This window comes from Tamandua tetradactyla, chromosome 3 (assembly GCF_023851605.1).
Source record: "Tamandua tetradactyla isolate mTamTet1 chromosome 3, mTamTet1.pri, whole genome shotgun sequence".
NCBI classification, from domain to species: domain Eukaryota; kingdom Metazoa; phylum Chordata; class Mammalia; order Pilosa; family Myrmecophagidae; genus Tamandua; species Tamandua tetradactyla.
Genome location: NC_135329.1, coordinates 204,824,716 through 204,847,122, shown reverse-complemented (window position 1 = coordinate 204,847,122; position 22,407 = coordinate 204,824,716). Strand labels below are relative to the sequence as shown.

General features: G+C 38.0%; 1 long non-coding RNA gene across 1 annotated transcript in view; it reads left to right on the top strand.

Annotated features, from left to right (window-relative positions):
* Window positions 1–357: 357 nt before the first annotated feature.
* The window catches only part of LOC143678187 (uncharacterized), a 60,466-nt gene continuing 38,416 nt past the window's right edge, over window positions 358–22,407 (top strand). The window contains exon 1 of the long non-coding RNA XR_013173100.1: window positions 358–684. This is a non-coding gene — a long non-coding RNA (uncharacterized LOC143678187). The remainder of the gene's footprint in view (window positions 685–22,407) is intronic.

Here is a 22,407-nt window from a genome sequence, read left to right as displayed (position 1 = left end):
ATGTTCAAAGTTGTCCTAAAAGGGACCTTCTTAGTTGCCCTCCCATGCTCCCTTCAGCTAGGGGTGTGTTCACGGTTTCCTTCACAGATGCCCCTGCTCCTCTCTTGCAGTCTGCTTTTATAGAAGCTTTTCCAGTGAGAGAAATTATTTTTGATGATTTAAAACAACTGGATAGATCTCTATTAAATGTAGTAGTTTTCATTCTTAGTTGCAAGCTGTCTCCATAGCAATCCATGAACGTGTGGCAGGTAGGTGGAAGATTAGATAAGTGGCAGAAAGAATGGACAGGTCTATAATTTAGGGAGCAAGAAAAGGAATGCTCCATTATATTTTATGTGATTACATCACAATAATGATTTCTTGATGTTTAGAAGGTGGGCAACCTTACATTCTAGTTTGTTTGGGAGAGACCCACTTTCCACCTTTTGCTCTTGGCTATTCTTAATTCACATATCAAAATGTCTTGGATTGGATGATGAATTACATGAAGACGCTATTCAGTGGGTAACTTCTTGAAGGAAATGGAATTTGGATATAGATCAAGATGAGCAAATTGTTTTCAACTCCTCTACCTGCTCCAAACAGCGGTTAAGGGATCTGTAGAGGGCAGATGTGAGAAGATTCCGAGGCTGTGTTAGGGCACGACAGAGAAGATCAGAGCTTTCTTCCATTGATGTGAGAGAGGTGAGTGTATAAATTATTCCTGTTTTCCAACATTATCTAATTTTCCAGGTCATTCACTGTGTCCTCCCAATTTAAAATTTGCAGGACTTGGATCCTTTGATGGTAAACACTAGGACAGATTGATTTAAAACATATCACAGTCAAGTAGAGATCGATTCACTTGTACCCTGAGGTTCAAAAGCTCAAAAAGTACACAGCCTAAATTTTAATCTCTCTCTTTTCCATCTCTCTCACTATCATTTATGTACACTCTCTCTCTTCTGGTTAAGGTCAAAATGTTGCTCTAAATAGTGGGACTACGTAGTGAATGTTGTTCCTGTCCCTCGAAAATCTCTTTCTCCCACCCTTGTTTCATAGCAGACATTGCCGGGTGGGTACTGGAGAAGGAGGAGGGGCCCAAGTCTGTTGTCAATTATTGCCAAACTGTAGTGGTAGAAGAAATTTTCTTCATTACCATTACTCTTGTGAACCCGTTATGTCCAATTTTTGGTCAAACATTCACTTCTTTGTTGAGGGAAAATCACAGTGCATAGATGATTACATGTGTCAGGACTAGAAAAGAAACGTAGAATCAATAAATGGAAAATGGAATGACAGTTTGGAGAGTTAGGCAGGAGCCAGATCATATGAGCATCGTGGGTCATGGACAGGGAGTGGGACTATAGACCAATGGGAAGGCACTGAAATTATTTCAACAGGGCAGATTGCCATTTCTTTTTCTAATGTTATAGAAATCAACCTTATTGAGATATTATTACATATAATTAAAGCCACTTACTTAAGTGGCTACTATGTAGAGTGACACTATTTCCCCTGCCTCCTTCCTTTGTTAGTTTTATTTAAGAATGTCTTTGCCTATCTCAAAAGTGAGAATTAATATCTTATTTCAACGAGCATTTCTCCAACTGCGAGACTGATCCCTTTTCCTTTTCTCATCTTGATTGGTGACTTAAGTTTATTTTTCTCTGCAATATCTGCTTCTGGCCTTTGTCCAATTCTCTGTAGGATGTATGTATGTGCACACATGTGTACATACATGTTCATTTGTAGCGCTTACTTTTTGTAGTACATTAAAGAAATACACTTATATGTGTGTTGGACACATTTTCCCTAGTACAAAATTTCTCTTTTAATTTTGGCTTTAGTATTTTCCTCAAAACTTTAAAAAATTTTGATATAAATGAAACAATCCTTTGCTATATGGCAGTGGGTTTTGTGCACCATGTTAGAGTAGTCTTATGCAGATATCTGTGGTTGGGGGACTGCCCAGAATCAACCTGAATCCCCTCACTGTGTTTGGTAATTCTGTGTCATCTAACTTGTGCTGTCAACCAGAGGTCCGAGCCCACTTCCTAATCTATAGCCGTAGAGACGACATGCTTGCTTTTCCCACCCCCCTTGCCACCAGAATACTGGTACATGGACCTAGAGTTAATCAGCGAGAGCCTCCCACCCCGGACATTGCATCAGAAGCCAGTGAAGTAAACGCATACCCTGAGGTAGTAGCAGCTGCAGCAACATTCTTAGCTCGGAGTCATTGATGGCAACTGTGCCCATGGGAGACCCTGCCCAGTGCTTGAAGCCGGGGGCTGCAAACATCTGAGGCTCAGGTGGCAAACGTAAGCTCACAGGCTGGTTCTGGTGTGTGCCTATGGCTGTGCTTTGTCTGCCTGGTTTTCCTTTATTCTTGCTCATTTGCCAACTCTGCTTCTCCTGCCCACCCAGTTAGTATGTGAATTTCATTTATTATTTTACAGTTTCCGTTGAGCAGTTACTTTCTTTTAATTGCGAAGGGTTCTGGCCAATACGTTTCTCCAGTCAAGCTTTTCAGAAATGTTCCAATATTTTCTCCCATTGTTTTTATGGCTTATTTAAATACCTTTAAACTCTCTTACCATTTTGCTTGACTTACGATTTATTTGGAATGCAAAGTCGGATAGGGACTCCAGTTTCAGTCTTCTTCTTCTTTTTTTTTTTTTCGCCCTAAATAGTCCCAGTACTCTCACCGAACAATTTATTTTTTCTCACAATTTTAAAATGCAAACTTAGTCGTATAGAAAGTCTCAGATGTATTTCTGTATTCAATTTTGTTTCATTGATCACTTTGTGTTATTTCTTCAAACATGTCTAAATTTTAATTGGTAGGGTTTTCTCTCATTTTAATAAGTGCTACCACCATGTGCTGCTCTCTTTCTCTCATTTTTTAGAATTCTTCAAGTGTTAATAATAGCTCATTTTCCCCGGTAAACTTCAATATCATGCTGCAAATTCCTTTATGAATTCTTGAAGTTATTTGGATTGGAATTGCCTTATTATTATAAGCTAAAAGAATGAGGATTTGAAGAATTGACCTATTAATAATATTGTGTCATCCTATTTCAGAGCAAGGCAAATCTCTTCCTATTCTCTGTGAAGAGGAACATTCTTTCCACCTCTCCCTCTTTCTGAGTAATATGATTCACTCATGGTTTTCTTTTTTTTTTTTTTATTGTGCATGTTGTGATTCATCACTGTCATTCTGTTTGATGCTCATATATTTTTCCATTTGGCCAATGGGAGCCCCTGCAAGCTGGCTCCTGTGTCCTTTTGACATGACTCCATTAATCTTTGAACACTGCACCCATTAATCCTTCAAGCTGCATTGCTACCATGGATGGGAAGGTGAGTTACATGTGACTAAATTATGTAATGGGGTAAAATGAAATTGGTTCCTGTTGTCACCTTACTTTATGCAATGCTACACCTTATACTCCATGCATGTCTTCCAAGATTGCTTTTTCCTATTCTGCCTTAATAACCTCAGTTTATTGCAGGCTTGAGATTACACTTCTGCTCTTACTCTGATCCAATATATCTAAAGCATTCAACAATAATGCTAGCTGTTCATTCTGAAGATCTTTATGACTTATCGCTCCTCAGGCTTCACTTCCCTGGGATTTTGCCTGATTTTGAAGTCAAACTTTATCATCTGCTGCTCTTCTCAGAGAGGTTTTGACTGGGATAAACCAAAGCTCTAACTTATATTTGTACATGATACAGAGATCTATTTTACAAAAATTGAAATTCTGGTTACTTGAGATTTAGTCTGAAATGTTGATTTAAAAAGATGCTGAAATGAATGGTATTTTAATTCACTTAAAAATTTAGTCAAAGTAATAAATGCCATGATCAAAAAAACCTATTAATATGAAAAGACATTTAGTGAAAAGCAACAGTTTTCTGCTCCATTATTTCCCACCCACTCACAGTCCTGTCTTCAGAGAAAACTAATTGTGTCTGTTTCTAATTTTTCATAAAGTAGTCCTATCTCTATAAATATGCATTTAACACGGTTTTTAAAAATCTATATTAGACATTATCTCTTGGCTTCTTGCTTTGAAGAAGCAAGAAAAAGGTCATGTGGATAGAAAGTATCTTCTCCTCCCCTCCAACTTTTTGTTTTTTATTTTGCATGGGCAGGCACCAGGAATCAAACCCCGGCATGGCAGGCGAGAACTCTGCTTACTGAGCCACCATGGCCAGCTCTTCCCCCCTTTTTTTTCAATATAGGGGTAACACTATTTTCAGGGTCTCCATTGATTTACATTTGTAATCTCAAGAAATATGATTATATATTTATTTACCAAACCAACAAGATCAGAAGTTCTCACTGCACACTCCACTTTGTAAAAGGGCACTTTATAATCCCTCCCTTTCCCTTAAGATTTCCTAAGCCCTCCATCTCTTAATATCTGTCTTCTCTCTTTTTACTTTTAAACTGGCAAAGGTGATGAAGCTCATATCCTTTTCTATAACCATATTGGAACTTCCTAAGATGTTTCTTTAGCTTGAATCCAAAATTTGAAATTCCACAAAGATTTTTCATACTACAACTGTGTAAAAGGCATTCACTGTAGAACCAGGTAATGTACTCCAATTACACTTCCCCTGAGTTTTTCCTGGATTTTATAATTGATCTTGCAGGGTCTGCCCTTACTGCCTTCTGACATTCTTCTCGAGGTGCTCACATATAAGAAGGTAGAAGCTGCATGGCTTAAAATCCCAGCTCCACAAGAAACCAGCTCTGTGACCTTGGGCTACTGATTGACTCCTCAGTTTCTCAGTTTACTCATTTTAAAAATGAAGGCAATGATTTTAACAGTAGCTAACTTGATAGGGTTGAATTGTTAATACTTGGGGTGGCTTGAAGCTGTATGTATCCCAGATAATTATGTCCTTAAATTTAATCCATTCCTGTAAGTGTCACCCCATTATAGGTATGACTTTTGGCAAGGGAGATCTTAAGTTAATCCTCTTGCTAGAGTCCTTTGTAAAAGGACGAAATTCAGAGAAAGAAACAGAGAAAGCCACTGAAGCCAGAAGCTGGAAGCAATGAAACCCGGAAAGGAAGGGAGGGACCAGCAAATGTCATCATGTTCCCTGCCATGTGACAAAGGAATCCTGGACTGCTGACAGCCTGTTTTCTGAAAGAAAGTACTGTCTTGATGATGCCTCAATTTGGACATTTTCATGGCTTCGGCACTGTCAGCTTATAGACTAATAAATTCCCATTGTAAAAGTCAACCCATTTCTGCTACATTGCGTTTTGACAGCCAAGTTGATTAAAATGACACATATACATAGCTGTGAGAGCAGTACAGATGCATACTAAATCCTCGACATGTTTTAGTTAATAGTTTTTAAACTTTTCGTGGATAGTATTAAATCTCTAAAATGCCCCTTTAGCCAGACTTCTGATGTGGGACCTGTCCACCTCCATTCCCTTAACCTGGCTCCACTCTGACCACATCGTCCTTCAAGTCTGTGACGTAACCCACATGGGGTGATTGTCCTTTCTCACTCTCTGGCACTAGAGCTCTCATTTTCTGGATCGCATCTTCTATCTTGGTTTCCTTACTAATATTCTGACATACAATCACAAGTAGCTTCTGCAGAGGGTATTTGCAGGCAAAATTTTCTGAGTTTCTATTCTGTCTTCGTAATTTATTCATAGATTGGCTAAATAATTCACAATTGAAAATATTTTTCCCTCAGAAATTTTCCTCAATTATTTAGGAAACATTAAGATGCTTCTTTCTTATTATTTGATGAGGAATCTTCTTTTTTTTGCTCAGAGGTTTATTTACTATTGTTGTCATTAATCTGGAAGGATTTAGACTCTTTTCTTTCTATGTTCTTAGCTCACGGTGTCTAACATAGGTTTCTGTAGCTATTTTTCTACCCATTTAGTGTGTTCTCTTAATCTAAGGACATATATCATTCATACGAGGAGTTTGTAAGGGCTCCCAGAAGCCAAATTTAGGTTTGAGTATCCAAAATTATAATGGCAATAGTGGATAAAATTACACTGGTTAACAGTTAAGAAATACCTATGACTTCTTAGTAAAACTTAAAGAGAGAGAGGAGGGAAGGCATGGGGGGGGGGGGGGGAGAAAGAGAAAGAGTAGGAGAGAGAGAGAGAAGGAAAGAGAAAGAGAATATCCCAGATAACAAATGTTACAGGACCGAGTAGAATTTGAAAATCACCATTTTGCCACCTTCAACTTAATGACTGATTCAGGAAAAGATCACCAATGGATGCTAAAGTCCCTGATTGGAGGAAGATATTTGTAAAATAAGATAAAGCTACTCCATTCACCACTCCTCCAGCCACTTTCCCTGGTCCAGAAATTATTAAGACTTGTTATCCTCACATGGCCTTTCTCTAGCTCTTTTGATTGTTGTGGGCTCGTAGATTCCCCCCCCCCCCTTTATTGTTGTTTGTTCAGCTGGCTTTCACTGCTGTAACCACTAACCACATTAACTCAGTGGTTTATGACAAAGGCTTATTTCCCGTTTACATTGAATGAGGACTCTGGAGCAGCAGCTGCTCTGCTCAGCAGTGATGAGTTTAGCTGGGCTCAGCAGTGGGCTGGGCTCCCAGCGTGAAGGGATGGGCCCCACCTGAGCCTCGCTGTTCTCATAGCAGAAGGCAGGCACCCAAGAGAGGCAGTGTCACACCACCTAAGTCCATTTAAAATTTCTGCTTGGAATGTGACATTAAAACTTCCATCCATGTTCTCTTGGCCAAGGCAAATCATGTACATGGCCAAGCATGAAATTTCCAGACAGCTCAGCACAGTCCATCTAGATGGAAGCATGCCAAGGATGGGGCAGGAATGAATGAGTGTGAACGAATAATACAGCCTTTCACATGCTTTCGGTGGATTTGGGGAGGAAGGGAAGAGAAGAACAGTTCTCATGTGTGATCATATCATGTCAATGAAGCCATTTGATTTCTCTGTGCCTCCGTTTCTTTGTCATTAAGATGAAGATGAAAATAGTGTTTATATCAAAGGATTGCTGTGAAGATGAAATGAATAAATGTAGAGAAAGGGCTTAGATCTGTTCCTAGCACAGAGTAAACAATAATTTTTGATACCACCCATTGTGGCTGGCCATGACTGATTTCTTAAAGAAGAACAACTTTATGGAAGATTTAAAATATTTCTTTGTGAAAAATACTCCTCCAAAAGAACTGAGAGATTTTATTAACAGAAAACTATGTCACATGAAATATGTATAAAGCCTGCATGCATGCTCACACTTCCAAAGCCACTCCACTTTTCATCACCACTGAAATTACAGTGAGAAACACTCAAAAGAGCTGGGGGAACATGTAGATTCTTTTCTATTTTCAGAAAATACAGGAATCAGTTAAAAATGATTTAAATTCAGAACCCCCAGCACTGGCAATGCTTTTTGCTTCTTTAGTTTACATTGTATGAAACTTAAATGTTAAACAAAGTTGACAGTTTGGTAGAGAAGCAAAGCTTTATTCTGCATCTGGTTTCTCTGGACCAAAGTATGTAGAGGAAAAGGAATGCAATTCTTTTTACTCCATTATTCCAAAGATAACATCAAATAAATGTTTGAGAGTTAAAATGATTTTTCCCAGCTTGAGGATGTATTTGTTCCTTTTCATTTCTTGTTGGCTTTTGTTAAATGAAATTTATTTATTGTAGTTTAATGAGTTTACTATTTTTAGCATGTGTTTATCATGTCTGAGTCTTTATGTTATGCACCCAGATTATCTGACTTTGTGATGTCTCTGGGAAAAGGTTTGCTCTCACTAAGACCCATTTCTAAAAAACTCAAAGAGCTCATGAAGTTCATAACCCAAAATGTATAGCATCCCTAATTCCTGTTCCAGAAGGAAGAAATATATATTTGGGGATGCAAAAATATTTTTATAGAAAAATATTTAGAAATTTAAATGTCAAATCACTCCTGATTGTTTGTTCCTGATATAACATTACTTTCTCTTGGTAAAAAATGGCAAATTATTTGTAAATATTTGAGGATAATAATTAACCAAAATATTATTAGTCCTTTAGCTCTGGGGGTCTTAGTGGACAGGGCTAAAATTATGGTCCAGGTATTTAAAAATCCAGTAGAGTTTTCAGAAGACTTGGAGGAAGGGGAACTGAATAAACATAACCACTTCTAATATGGGGGAAAAGGATCTGAAATGGGAAAGAAGCAAAAGTCAATCCTAATTTAGAAATTTCTAAAGTCCAGAGGTTATTTTCATTCACTAAATATCTTGGTGAATTAAGCATCTAATGATGACAGAAACTGTTCATAATATGCAAATCATCTGGTCATAATGCAATTTCTGTGAACTTGCAATCACTTATCTGGGAATAATGAGTGGACTGGAGCTCAGCAGAAAGGAGTGCAAAAACTTTCTGTTCTAAAACACAGAAATAGGGGAAGAGTCAAGGATTATGTTTGGGTCAGGACAGGCAGGGTCTGCCTCGTATATGAAGTGGCATGCTAAGTGACACAAGTCAGACTTCAGCTTGCCATCAAATATGACCATGGCAGATGTTTAAAATGATTGCAATAGTATTTTCCAATTACGCCACATGGTATGTGGCGTAATTGATCATTATGGATTTGAGTTTCACTTTCTAGAGGAAAATCCCAGAGCTATGCAAACATATAGCTTGACCAAATTCACAGCAGTAGCTAGTAGATATTGTTCCTCTAAACTCATTTACATCTCAAGTTTGCATTTCCTGACATGAAACGTGCACAGCTTGCAAGCTTAGTCTGTTACAGGTACTTAAGTCAATCTAGGTTAGAACCCTGCAATTATCACATTTTCTTATACACCCACCCACTCCTCCCCTCAAATGAAAAGATACATACATAATCACAGTAATTGCAGTCAGGGAGTCTACCCTCCTTCGAGGTTTTCCCTCAGTTTATAGGGACAGGGAAACATTTGAGTCAGTTGTGGACATCTGGTAGTTCACAGGGTCTTGAAACAATCACATTAGCCTTGCAGCAGTGTAATTGAATGCAGACAGAGGTCTCTCACTGCATAACTATGCATCCTGCAGTAAAGTTTTCAGAAGAGAGATCTGGCAGCTTCTGTCCCGGATGAAGCATTTCAGCTGCACTTGTCTCTGAGCTTTGGTAAGAGACAGAGTGTCTGCCTTAGAGGCTAAGGATGTGGGAAATCAAAGGGGAGAGAGCTACTGTATTTAAAGAACATAGGACACAAAGTGCTCTTGGAATGGAATAAACTAGAGCAGGCTTCTGGGTTTATTTTATATTCTGCTGGGCCTACTTGAGAAACAGTCTGCTTGTCTGTTGCATGGGTCACAAAGAACAAGGAAATAAGCCACATGCCTGCACTTGTAAAGCATGACCACATACAGATGCCCAAGCCTCAGGCCTGAGGTACGGCAGGGAATAGGTATTTGCTGCAGGCCATCAACACTGTGCTAGGCACAGCAGGGCACAATGAAGCAGAAATAAAACCTGACAAGTTAGAGTAAGAGGGAAAGGGCCCTCTTATGCTCAGCTGGGAAATTGGCGCATACAATTAGAGAGCATTTTGACTACACCAAGAATGTGCATGTACAAAGATCCAGAAATTCCATTTTGAGAATTTACTCTAGAGCAGTTATTGCAAACAATTAACTAGGGAGAAATGAGCAAGGATGTTCATTCTATCATCATTAGTATGGGTGACCAATTGGGAACAACTTAAATGTCCACGAGTGAGAAATGGATAGATGAGACATGGCATATAAAAACATAGAACACCTCGCCTGCCATGCAGGAGACCTGGGTTCCGTTCCTGGTCCGTGCACTTCCCAAAAACCAAACAAACAAAAAATTCGACTAATGGTGCTGCACTGATGGAACACTCACGTGGAGAAATAATGAAATGTGACCCCGCCATACAACATACAAAAATAAATAAATAAATAAAAGAATACGGAACAGTTTAAATGAAAATGTTAGGTGGCAACATAGAAAGATATGTTTTAAAAAAGGATTCTGAGTTCAAAAGAAAGTAAGACACACACTAATATTATTCACATAAAGGAAACCCAAACATATCAAAACTGACTACGGTTACAGATGCATTTTTTGTGAAAGTATTAAAAACAGCTGTAAAGATGACTACTTGGTTTGTTATTGTACCTGTCTTTGGGGTAGGAAGGAATGGAATAAGATAGAATTTAAAAGCTTTGATTTTTCTGGAAGGTTACATATTTTTAAAACATAGAGGAGCTTTAATACCTCATAATTCTGTCATGGTTCTGTGGTTTTGGTGACAGCAGGCTTTGGCATCCAGAGTCCCTGCCCTCTTGGTATTTACAGTCTAGGTCAGAAGCCATGTCTACTACACGTAAAACAATCAGAAAATCACATGGTAAACTCTGCCGTGGGGTTTCCTAATACAAAAGCATTTCAGAAAAGAGAGGGACCCCTGGACGCCCCCAAGACCCTTTCAAGGAGTGCACAAATTCAAAGCTCATTCCATAATTTTAACTCTCATGACTTCACAAGTATACAGCGGAGTTCTTCAGAAGGTATACAATGTGGGATATTGCAACAAATTGAATGTCAAATCAGTTAAGACAGTCCAGCTGTCTTCTTTTAAGCCAGACATTAAAGAGAATTGTGAAAATGTAAAACAATGTCATTTTCTCAATAAAAGCATTTTTGATTTGTAAAATATAGTGCTTTTTATAAACATATTTACATTAACATGTGATGTATTTGTTCTTGCTATTTTAAAATGAATTAATAAATGCATTTTTAAAAATTTTTTCGGTTTTAGTTTCTTTTATAGTAAACATAAATAGCTAATCATGCAACTAAATCAAAGTTTTTTCAGATTCCCAATAATTTTTAAATATATAAAGTGGATCTGAGACCCACAAGGTTTGAGAATCACTTGGTCTAGATTAAGTGTGGATATGATCCTGGAGGAACTGGGATCAACATCATCAGTGGAGAGAAAGGGGTACCTTTAAAATGGGGAGACCAGTATAAGCAAACACCTTCTAGGCTGTGGCATCAAATTAAATTAGAAAGGAAAGGAAATAAGGATAATACTCATGGATAGAGTTTTGCATCTGAAAGAGTAGAATAGCCTGGAAGAAGAATAATTAGTAGTTACCAGTAAACACTTGTTTTTAAGTTCTGTGCTTGGCTTTGGGGCACGTGAAAAGAAAAGTAAGTCTGGCCCCCTGTCTGCAAAAGCTCATACTTTATTGCATGCTTAATTACAAAGTGCTATGGCAGAGGGAGGCTTCATGTGAAATGAAAGATGCAAACACATTATAAATTGGTTTTCGATTTCTCCACATGTATTTTGCTACTTTTAAAAAAAGTTCCTAGGAAAAGAAAACTCTGTGCTATAGCTTTGAGGAAAGATGTAAGTATGAAGGTCTATGTCTCTTGCTGTCCATTTGCTGCAGCCCCCATAACTAGTTCTGTTGTACTCACACCAGTGGGTGACAAGCACTCTAATGACAGGCTAGGCTAGGTTAGCTCTGTTAGAAAACAAACCCCAAATCTCAGTGACTTATAACAGCAAATGTTTATTTCCCCCTGATTCCACAAGCTGGTCACTGCAAGGCTTTGCTTCAAGTATTTATTCTACCTCCAGCCTCATTGTACATTTTCAGGGTTCCCTGCGGCAGGGGGAGAATGGGTTGGAAAGTGAAGCATTAGTGATAAAAAGTGATATAGTGATATAAAGCTTTATATATATATATTTACTTTACTTATATATATATATATAGTGATCTAAAGCTTTCCTGAAAGTGAGTTATATAACTTTCACCCATATTCCATTGGCCAAAACTGGTTTTATGACTTTACCAAACTACTGAAGGTGAGGGTGTGGGAGGCATAGCAATTCATCTAACTGGAAATAGAAGCGAGTCAGATACGAGGGAAATCTAGAATTGCCCATCCCAAGTACTACTTAAAGAAAAATAAATTACAGTAAATGTCTCATGGGAGGAGAGAATCAAATTCAAGAAAGAGATTTCTCCAGTGACTGACATTTCTTCCTGTGGAATCGAACTTCCTTTGGTGTCGGTTTCTCCTCGCCCCCTAACCCTTTCAGCTCTGTTTCTTTGCTGTCTCTTGTGGCCTCACTGCTCTTGGATTTATTAGCTCAATTCAGACTATTTACCTTTATTCCAAACAGGCAAACTGGTAGGGCGCTGTTTATGTTCATTGCCTGTCTACTCGGCATATTAAAATTGTGGACAAACGTGCTGCACTCCTTCACCCAGACGGGCCCTGCTGAGCTCCAGAATCACCACAGACCGGAGACTTAGGGCTCAGTCTCTTCTTGGACTGGAGATTATGCAGTTTCTAAGATCATTGGTGTGTGTGCCTGTGACTTCCAACTGCAGGTATGCAAACGCAATTACAATATGCTCAATATGCACATTTTTGAAAATACAAAAATGATGGCACATCCAAGATCTAAGCACATCTACAGCCCAAGACCCCTAAAGTAGCTGCAGCTTATATAGATGGAGAGCTCAGGGATTGCGGTAAATATTGGTAAGCCTCGCTTTGCAGAGCTCTATTAGCAGAACGTTTTTCCATCGCTGTACCAAAGCCAGTCTCACATGTGCATATTTGGAACACTGTGTGGGGATTCAGGACAAGGCTCTGGAGTCAGAAGGACCTGGGTTTGGTACTTGGATCTCTCTCTGGTCAGATGCAAGGTTGCCACATAAAACTGCCAATGGTTGATGGATATATTCAGGTTAGGGAAGACCTGAGACACATTCTTTTGCATCTTTCAAATTCATATCTGACCGTATCAGAAGGTTTCACAGCCTTCTCCTGAGGACTTAGGCAGGGAGTACAGGTTGGTGTTGTTTTTGCTTTTGATTCACTCTAGGGAAATAATAAAAACTTCATCCTGGAAGACGGCGTAAAGGCATGAATAACCAGAAAAAATTAAGAGAATTAGAGCATTGGATCTTGAAAATCAATTAGTCTAGTGACTCACCTAAATGATTATTTGCTTAAAATTCCCCTTTGGCAGCAACCATTTATTCTGTCTTTGGAAACATCTGCCTGCCAGAATTGTATCTTATATTGTGCCAGTATCTATGATTTAGTGATGGGAATCTACTTAGTTGAAAGGATTATGCCATTATGGTTCCTGGAAAGATCCTGTATTTTGTTATTCCATTCTCCTCATACCAGCTCCAGGGGGTAAGAATTACTATTGGTCCTTTTTTACAGATGAGAAAACTGAGGCTTGGCAAGATTAACTGACTTGGTGAAGGTGACTGAGTTGCATCTAACTATGAAAGAATGGAGGATTTACATTTCAAAATCACTGTGCCAGAGAAAATAGATATCACCTACCTACTTTGCATGATTACAAACACATAATGCATGACAGTGCTTTTTTTTTGTTTTTTGGTTTTTTTGGTAGTGCATTATTTTATCAAGAATGTGTGGATAATGGTCGGAAGTAAATCATCAATAAATACCATATTGTTTTATATTCATATTAGATTTTAAATTCTGTATGGATATTGCTCTTTCTGTTCGATTTTTTTGGTTATGCCCAGTCCCAGGCACATAAGTGCTCAAAAAAAATTGATGAATGAGTATTTGCATGAAAAACTCCTTCTAGAAGCTTTGATGAACAGTGTGATTTTTGCAGAAAAATATGTTCTTTCTTGAAATCATAACATACACATTGTGAACGTACCCTGGAGGCCAGTCATTTTCAGCTATTTTTAATTAACTGATCAACCCAAAACAATAAAATAGTCAAGCTCCATGCATCAGTATTTTCAATCTGTAAACCTTTTAACCAACTTTCAGCTGTTGCATGCATATAGTAGTGGCCTCTTGCATTCCCTGAACCCCTGTACTAAATTGATATTCCCATATCAAAGAGGTTAAAAACAAACAAGAAGAAAGGTCGAAAATTTGAACCTTAGCCTATTGTTCTTGGGACAGAATCATTTCTCCCCATGTAGGGTTAGAAATTGGATCACTTTGGCTGATTCCCCAGGAAAGCAGCCACAGGTGTGGAAGGGACCCACGGAAAAAAAGAAAGTAACACACATCTCCTTTATTCTGGCATGCAAGGAAAGCTCTGGGATTCTCACTTCATTTCTTCTTGCTTTTATTACTTCTAACATTTCTCTTTTTCAAATTCGGGTCTCTGCCATGAATTCCATACTCTGGCTGCTTCTATGCAGAGAGGTTTAGGGTTACCCCAGGGTAGTGATCCAGTGTTTCAATTTAAACCAGTACAATGTGAACTTGGTGAATGCCCATATTGTCTGGAGATTTCTGAGCCCATGGATGGAAACAGCCCGTTTTTCCCCCATCATTCTGGGACTAGAAGCACACTATCCAGTAAGGACGTGAGGTCACAAATAATCTCTTCAAAAAGTGCCCTTTTGCCCCTTGAATGATCCAAATTCAATTCCGCAAAGTCCCAGGACTGTGGGGTTTGGATACATGCCAAGCTCATTAGAAAATAAGCATTTTAGTCCTTGTCAGACTAACACCCCTTTTAAAAGGGAGGTTGACTCGGGTTATAGAAACCTGTAATCAATAACAATAGAGACATTCCATCTAAACACTCATTCAAGAAGAATTGACACAATGCGTTCTAACACCCATATGATCTAAATGCAAATTGGTGTTTTTGTTTCCACCAATATTTTTAAGAATATATTTGAAATTCACATAGCCAATTATTTTCTTTAGATGACATTCGTTCAGTAGGAAATATTTTGCATAATTCCACTTCTTTAATTATTATTATCAGAGCACTTTAGATTCCAATCCTGGCTTCCTCCTTTTGCCGTGTAAATAATTTATCTGCCTTTCATTTTATTCTTTGGAGATTTTTCACATTTTCCCCTCTTTTTTTTCTCATCATTGTGTGCTGAGAGAATGCTATGGGACAGCCAGGATTCACTGATAGGCCCATTAGAGAAACAGCAAGGGCTCAAATGAAGAGATTTGCCTTTGCATAGCCAAATTACTCATCTTCTTTATGCCTCCGATTCCTAGTCTGTAATTAAACTAATAATGTATATATCTCAAGGGGCTGTGAGGCTTTGCTGATTTGTATCAAGTGCTTTGTATAATACTGAGCTCACTGTAAACTCAATAAATATCAAGCTTATTGCTAACATTATTTTTGTCATTGTTATTCAATAACTGTTGTACAAAGCCCTGAGCTAAGTGCTGTTAGGGATACAAAAGATTAAGAGGCTGAGATTCTCGCCTTCGAGGATCATACCATCTAGTGGCAGACTTGAGACCTATGTGCAAATAGCTCAGATGAATAGCAGAACATTCTGAGAACGGTTTCATTGAAGAGCTTCAGTGATTGGGAGAAGGGTTAGGATTTTTCTCCTTTGGAGGAATCATCAAAAGCTTTAGTAAATAATGGCATTATTTATGTGATCCTAGGCAGATAGTTTGAGCATATCAACAAATCACTTGATATGTTGGGTGAAGAAAAGAATGTGAAAAGTGACATGCAAATGTGAACATATGAGACATATAGTGGGAAAGGTTTGCATATCCTATCCCCGCAAATTAAGACGCATAGAGTTGAAATTGGAGTAGCATTGTAGAGGACGTTGAATTTGAAGCTAAAGCCCTTGGAAAAGCTCATACTTATCATTATTACAGTGGAATGACCATTTTAATCATTGAAATGAGGCTGCTGTTGTGACAAGAAATAGCAGGAAATCTCTGAGTTATGGCATCAAGAGAAGAGCTTGAACAGGGCATGGAGAGAAGGCATAAAGTTGTCATTTACTTTCACTCTATCAAGTACACCTCATTGCAAATGTCATAATTGTTTTCTTTTTTTGACAGTGTCAGGTGTTGGTGTGAATGTTTTACCTATCTCTTAAAACAATTAGGAAACCTTAAATATCTTTGTGTTATCCTTGAAATTGTGATTGAATTCACCATGCAACTCACATCCCGTGGGATGTAAAGAGGATTTTGGGAGGCAGGCAATTGAATAGCCTGCCTTGATCACCATTTTGGACAAGAAATGTGTGTTCTGGCTGTTTTTGTTTAATCTTTTCCGTCTACAGGATCCACAGTAGATTTCCATGTCTCTGGCAGAGTGCTGAAACCATCTGTAGAAATTGGCTTTTTTCATTTATAAAACAGGCCCTTGGATGGGGCAATGGGGAGCTGGGATCCATTACTTCTGCTTATATTGTCAAACCTCATTTTACAGATGAGAACACTGAGGTCAAAACATTTTAGTGAATCTCCAAGGATATTTCCTGCGGAGCTGTGATAACAACCAAGGCCTCTCCACCTCCCCTGCCACCTACAGCTTTTATGTTGCATCGTATTGCATGGTACTTTCTTAGCTGGCACATTTTAGGTGGTATGGTTCAGTTACTTTAGCCCAGATAAAGAAAGTGATGTCGGCTTTGTGCCAAGCATGGAACTCAGTACAGAACTTACTTTCCAGTGATACATCCTTTCAGCAAGTGTCTCTTGAATACCTGCTTTGTTCCATGCACTATTCTAAGCACTGAAGATGCAGAAACAAACAAAATAAAGACCTGACTTATTTTGGAGAGGAGATAGTAAGCAAATGAGTAGAGAACAGACTCAAGGTTATGAGGTTGGAGCCATGCGGCTCTCTAGGGAAGAACATTGCAGGGCAGGAGACATAAGCCCCAAGGTCTTCAGACTGGAGCTTCGGCTGCCTTCAAGAACAGCAGGGAGGGCAGGCCAAAGTGGTTCAGCAGGCAGAGTTCACGCCTGCCATGCCAAAGACCAGGGTTCGATTCCCGGTGCCTGTCCATGTAAAAAATAAAATAAAATAAAATAACAGCAGGGAGGCGAATGTGGCTGAGCCAAGTGCAGAGAGCAAGAAGGGGCATGGGGGGAGGTAATAGGAGATGATGTGCAATGGGAAATTAGGAGTAGATCATATAGGGCCTTCTATCTTACTCTGAGTGAGGTGAAAGCCCTAGGATCCTTCAGAGCCAGGAGAGATGGAGCACAAAAGGTAACCCTAATGTAAAGTGGCATTATAATCTAGGAGCACAAACAATGCCAAGTATCTTTACAGTCTTTTTCAATAGGGAAATATCGGAGTTGTGTGTTAATAGAAATACTTATAAATAGGGGCTCAGCTTGAGGACATACAGTGTCTTTGCTTATACATTAAGCCAATGCTGAGGTTTAGTCATGGTTCCTTTGTCAAAAAAAATTCATCCTTCAACACACTCCCTAAACAATCTCTCTGCATTATTATAACGCATTTCATTACTTAAATGGAACTTGTCAGAAATTCAATACTTAATTAAAAATAAGTGAATTAGCATTGAAATCAATATTAATATTCTATATGGCCTCAAACACAAAGTTGTAAGATTATTTAATTTCAAGATTGATTGCTATTGCAAAACAAAGCAAAATAAAACAGAAAATGATTACATATTGGAACCTGTTCACCTTGACCATGCTTTGGAATGAAATCAAGCCCTGAGTTTTCTGTTTAATTTTGGTTTTTAGAGTACAGTCCTTGTAATACCAATTGCTCCACATGGTTTGAAGGGGAAAACGTAAGAGGCAGTCTACCCAAGTGAAATTTTTGTGATCAGATGTAATTCTCTCACCTGAGACCAAGGAATTCAGGTGGCATGCTGTGATAGAACAACTAGTTGACCAGATTGTACTACCTGCTAATAAAACGTGAACTTTGCCCTCCCTTCTGTTTGAGTGCTATATGTATCTTCAGCAGCACAGTTTTTCTTTGTCATCTTAAACCCAGGGGAATTTGAAGGGAATTGTGAGGTCATTTAAGGAATAAAAAAGAAGAAAAAATAAAGTACTGCTTCTTTGATGATGTAGAAATACATGATAAATAAATATATGTCAGGAAACCTGTTTTATTTTTGATTGGTATATTACATTTCATCTATTTGTAGCAAGTTTCAATCATGTCTGATGTCTGATCATTTTTTCTTCTTGACTACAAATTCGATGTATAATTCTAAGAAAAAGATGACAAAATTCAGAGGCACTCCTCCACAAAAGCACTGACTAAATTAAATCATTCCCGTAGTCAGTCAGCTACAAATCTTGCAGATATTCATTTCAGATAGGTTATTATTTTATCTGAGGGAAAAGTGGTGGCAAGGCTTTGACTATGCACCAAATAGTTGAGGAAGTGGTTTCCCAAAGTACCGACAATTCAGCCGCTCTGTAAAGGAAGCATTCAGGGCTCTGGGGAGAAATCGGTTAAGGATGAGGTTTTCTACTCCCCAAATGGCAAATGTATTCAACAAAAAGGAATTACGTTTTATTTTTATACTTTATCTTCTTTTATATTTTTGTGTGTCAAAATTGTTTTCCCCATGTAAAAAATAAATAAATAAAATAAAATAAAATAAATGTTTTCCTGGGTGGTGAAACAGTGGCTCAGAGGCAGAATTCTCACCAGCCATGCCAGAGACTCGGGTTCGATTCCTGGAGCCTGCCCATGCCAAATATATATATATATATATATATATATATTATGTTTTCCTTTAGGAAATGATTTGTCAGTGTTTTTTTTTAATGGAAATTTCTCTCAGCAGACTTCCTCCAGGTTCTCAAATTTGCTGAGCTTATCAACGAAGGTAGCTTCATTGATAAAGTAGCACTTGGGCTTCCATTTTCATTTCTGATCTCTTCTGCTCTTCTTTCCAGCCTGTTTCAGGTAACTTACCCATAGGAAGCAAGAAGAGGCAATGCTCTGATCTCTGTTATTCTCTTATCTCTTTGGAAGATGATATTTCTCTTGGCCAAGTATTCATTTTGCTCTCCTTGCTTAACTTCTCTGTAGGAGGTTTAAACATCCCTCCCCAGTTGGATTTGGGAGGGGTCAGATGACATGAATATGGGTGGAAGTGCTGTGTGCTATCATTTCTTCATTCCCCATTCTCTCTCTTGTTATAGTTTAGATTACCCATTTTTTTCCATATTGTGTAAGACATATTTGCCTAAGTTGAGGTGGCAAAGATATTCTCCCATGTGAATCTAGAAATTTTAAGTTGTATGTTTAGTCTGGGATACATTTCAAAATTTACACTGCATTTTAATTTGATGTTGTACAGGTAGGTGCCATGTTTTCATTTTTAATATGGATATCTGGTTGCTCCAGCAGTATTGCTTGAACAGCATTCAAATTTTGGTTATTTCTTGCTCTAGACATGCAAGGAAGGGTACTCTAAAAATCCTCACATATTTTAGAGCAATCACATTTTTCTCATGCTTAAATAACAATACACAACTCAGTATTAATGTCTCACTCTTGCATCCTGCTGATTATGTGCAAATATTAATGTACTGTTTAGTTAGGAATGGGAGGTTGGGGTGAAGGAAAAGGTAGGGGAGAGGAATTGTGTAATGGAATTAGGGGTTTAATGGAAGTTTGTACATAACACCTAAAATGACTAAATAAAAAATAGTTATTTAAATGTATAGTTTAGAAATATGGACTTCAAAGACAGAAAGTACAACTAAAACTCTCATCCATTATCTAGGGGGACCATTCTGCAACTTGGAGAAGTGAGGGGCAGAGTTTTATTTTTTGCAGTGAAAGTCTTATAGCACATTACTACTTCTAACTATTTGTGTTTGCATGCATTAGTTTAATTTTGTTTTCAAAAACAAGGGAAAAAACTTCTGGAGGGATCCACCCCAATCTGTTAGGAGTGAATCCAGGTAGGAAGCGAGGTAGATGGAGGAGAAAATTTGACTCCCTGCTGTATAAATACCGTACTTTTGAATTGTTTTCAAAGTGAAGAATTATCATTTTTATGGTAAAATTCGCATAGCCTGAAATTCGCCATTTAAATCTTTTTAACGAGTACAATCCGGTGGCATTAAGTACATTCACAATCTTGTGCAATCATGATCAGTAACTACTACCGGAACATTTTTATCATAAAAGGAAATTCCATACACATTAAGCAGCCCTTGGCAACCACTCATCTGCTTTCTATCCTGTGGATTTGCCTATTCTCGATAGCATGTTTCATTTTATGATGAAAAGATATAATTGTGGGGAAAAGAGTCTATTATAAAAGTAGCATCTTCTCATGAGAGAAAACTTGGAACGTTGTCAAGAAGAAGAGGAAATCCTAGATTTCCTTTTAGTCCTTTGTCTGTACACATTTTATATAGCTGTAATTATATTCTGTATATAATGTTTCACCTAATATCTTATTTATAATAAGGTAAATATTAATTTTAGTATGACACTTTTAAATTAAATTATAATTTAAATTGCTGCATAATTTTTAGTTGAGATTTTTTATTATAGCTTTATTATTCATTTTATTTATGGCTGAACATTTTTGTGGTTTATCATTTTTGGCTATTTTGAAAACTAGTATGGTGGCCAGGCATATGGCTTTCAAAATTTAGATTTATTTCCTAAGAATAGATTCTCAGATTTGAAATCTGAGAAAATAATAAAACGTTTTAAAAATTCTTGAAATATTTTGCCAAATTGCAAATTTGAGTGTTAGCCAATTCACAGTTCTATCAGCAATGTGTGGGAAAGCCAATTTTAGTTTACTTTTGGCAACCATTAGGCATTATTTGTTTAACATTTATCCTTAATTTATAGACAAGATTGGATTTCATTTTGTTAATTTTATGGCTCTCCAAAGCAGTTAAGATTGGAGTTTCTTAGAAGTTAGATTTATGGTTCTCAATTTGTTCCCTGGCATAGATCATTCATGAATCCATATCCATGTAAATGCTCACTAAATCTGAGGTTTGTGTTGTACGTGGAGGGGTAGCTATCTGTTTCATTAATCAATAAATGTTGACAAATGTCATGCATCTAAAATCCTAGAAAGCATTGTGAAAGAGGAAATTAGAAATAACAAGGGAAATACAGCTTTTCTTCTTGGCAGTCCCTCCCCTGAATTACCTGACATTTGTTCTAGTTGGCATCACTTCCTTCCCTATCATATTCCATTCTTTCTTTCCTGGTATAATAACTTAAGGTCATAAAAACAGGGACTCTTGTAGATAAGGGAAAAAGAGATCATCAAGAAACTGGTGTTTGGAGGATTAGGGAATGATTAGGGAAGTGAAGTTTAAAGAAAACTTACTAGCATTTAGGATATCAGGAATGATGGAAACATAGGATGCTGCTTTTAATTTCTTCTGCTGCCTGTTGATGTGGGAAATTCACAGAACTTCTAGAAGCTACTGAACTTGAAATATAGGGGAGAGTTGGAGGATAGGCATGGTACTGAGTTGGCAACAAATTTGTAAGTATAGTTGCTTATTTATTACTATTTTCCATTTCCTAGTTTATAACAGAGCACTTATTGTGTCCATGCACCCACCTCATCCCTAGCTCTAGAAAGAGGTTGTATCTGGTTCGCATGAAACATCACCCTAGTGATGGCAAGCGGTCTAGGGATGGGCATATAATTTGGAGCTTCATAGTTAATGTGTAGGGAAGGGGTTTCTATAGTTCTGTCTTCTATTTAATATGCACGAGATAACTCAGATTTCCACAGGCAGTCATTTTGAAGCCATGAAGAGACCAGGATGAAGTACATATTAAGGGAAAAAAAAAAAAAAAACAGAAGGAACAAAATTACCCATTACTTTTAATAGCATATTTTGACAATTCTTCGTATTATGCTTGAATACTGCCCTCTCTCTAAGTTCCTTAGGTGTTGTTGGAAGTTTCCTTATTGTTTAGGCTAGTATGTATCCTAGTATTTTGTTTTGTTTGGGTGCATGGTCTGGGAATTGAACCCGGGTCTCCTTCATGGAAGGTGAGCATTCTGCCACTAAACCACCTGAGCAACCTATACCCTAGTTTTGGTTACTTGTTAGTAAAAGCATCATTTCAATAACTATGACTAAATTCACACAATGTGGAACCTTTTAAACTACACTCCAGCTGACAAAGGGGATGGTAGGTGAATATTTTCAAGACTTTCTCCAGAAAACTCTATCAGTGGTGGAAATATTAGATACTACAGCAAGCCAGTACTTATTGGAGCTATTGAGTCCCTTGGTAGACTGCGGACTGGATCATACAGGCAACTACCCACTCTGTGCAGACTCAGAGCCCCACCTCTCTAAAACTTGGCACCAAGGAAGTCTCTGCTCTAAAATCTCCATATGTCCCTGCTGCATGGACTGAGTTGGAAGGCAAAAGGACCACAAGGGTCAGATGTGATCATAAAAGCTACCAGCTGTGCAATAAGACCCAGTCTTTCATGGAGTGCTTTCACAGATGCCATCTGCCACCAGTGGGTATAACAATGGTACCATAGTTTTATGGTACTTTGAAGTGGTCTAAGGAGGCAAAAATGAGATAAGCTGGGTCTACAGTGACCAGCT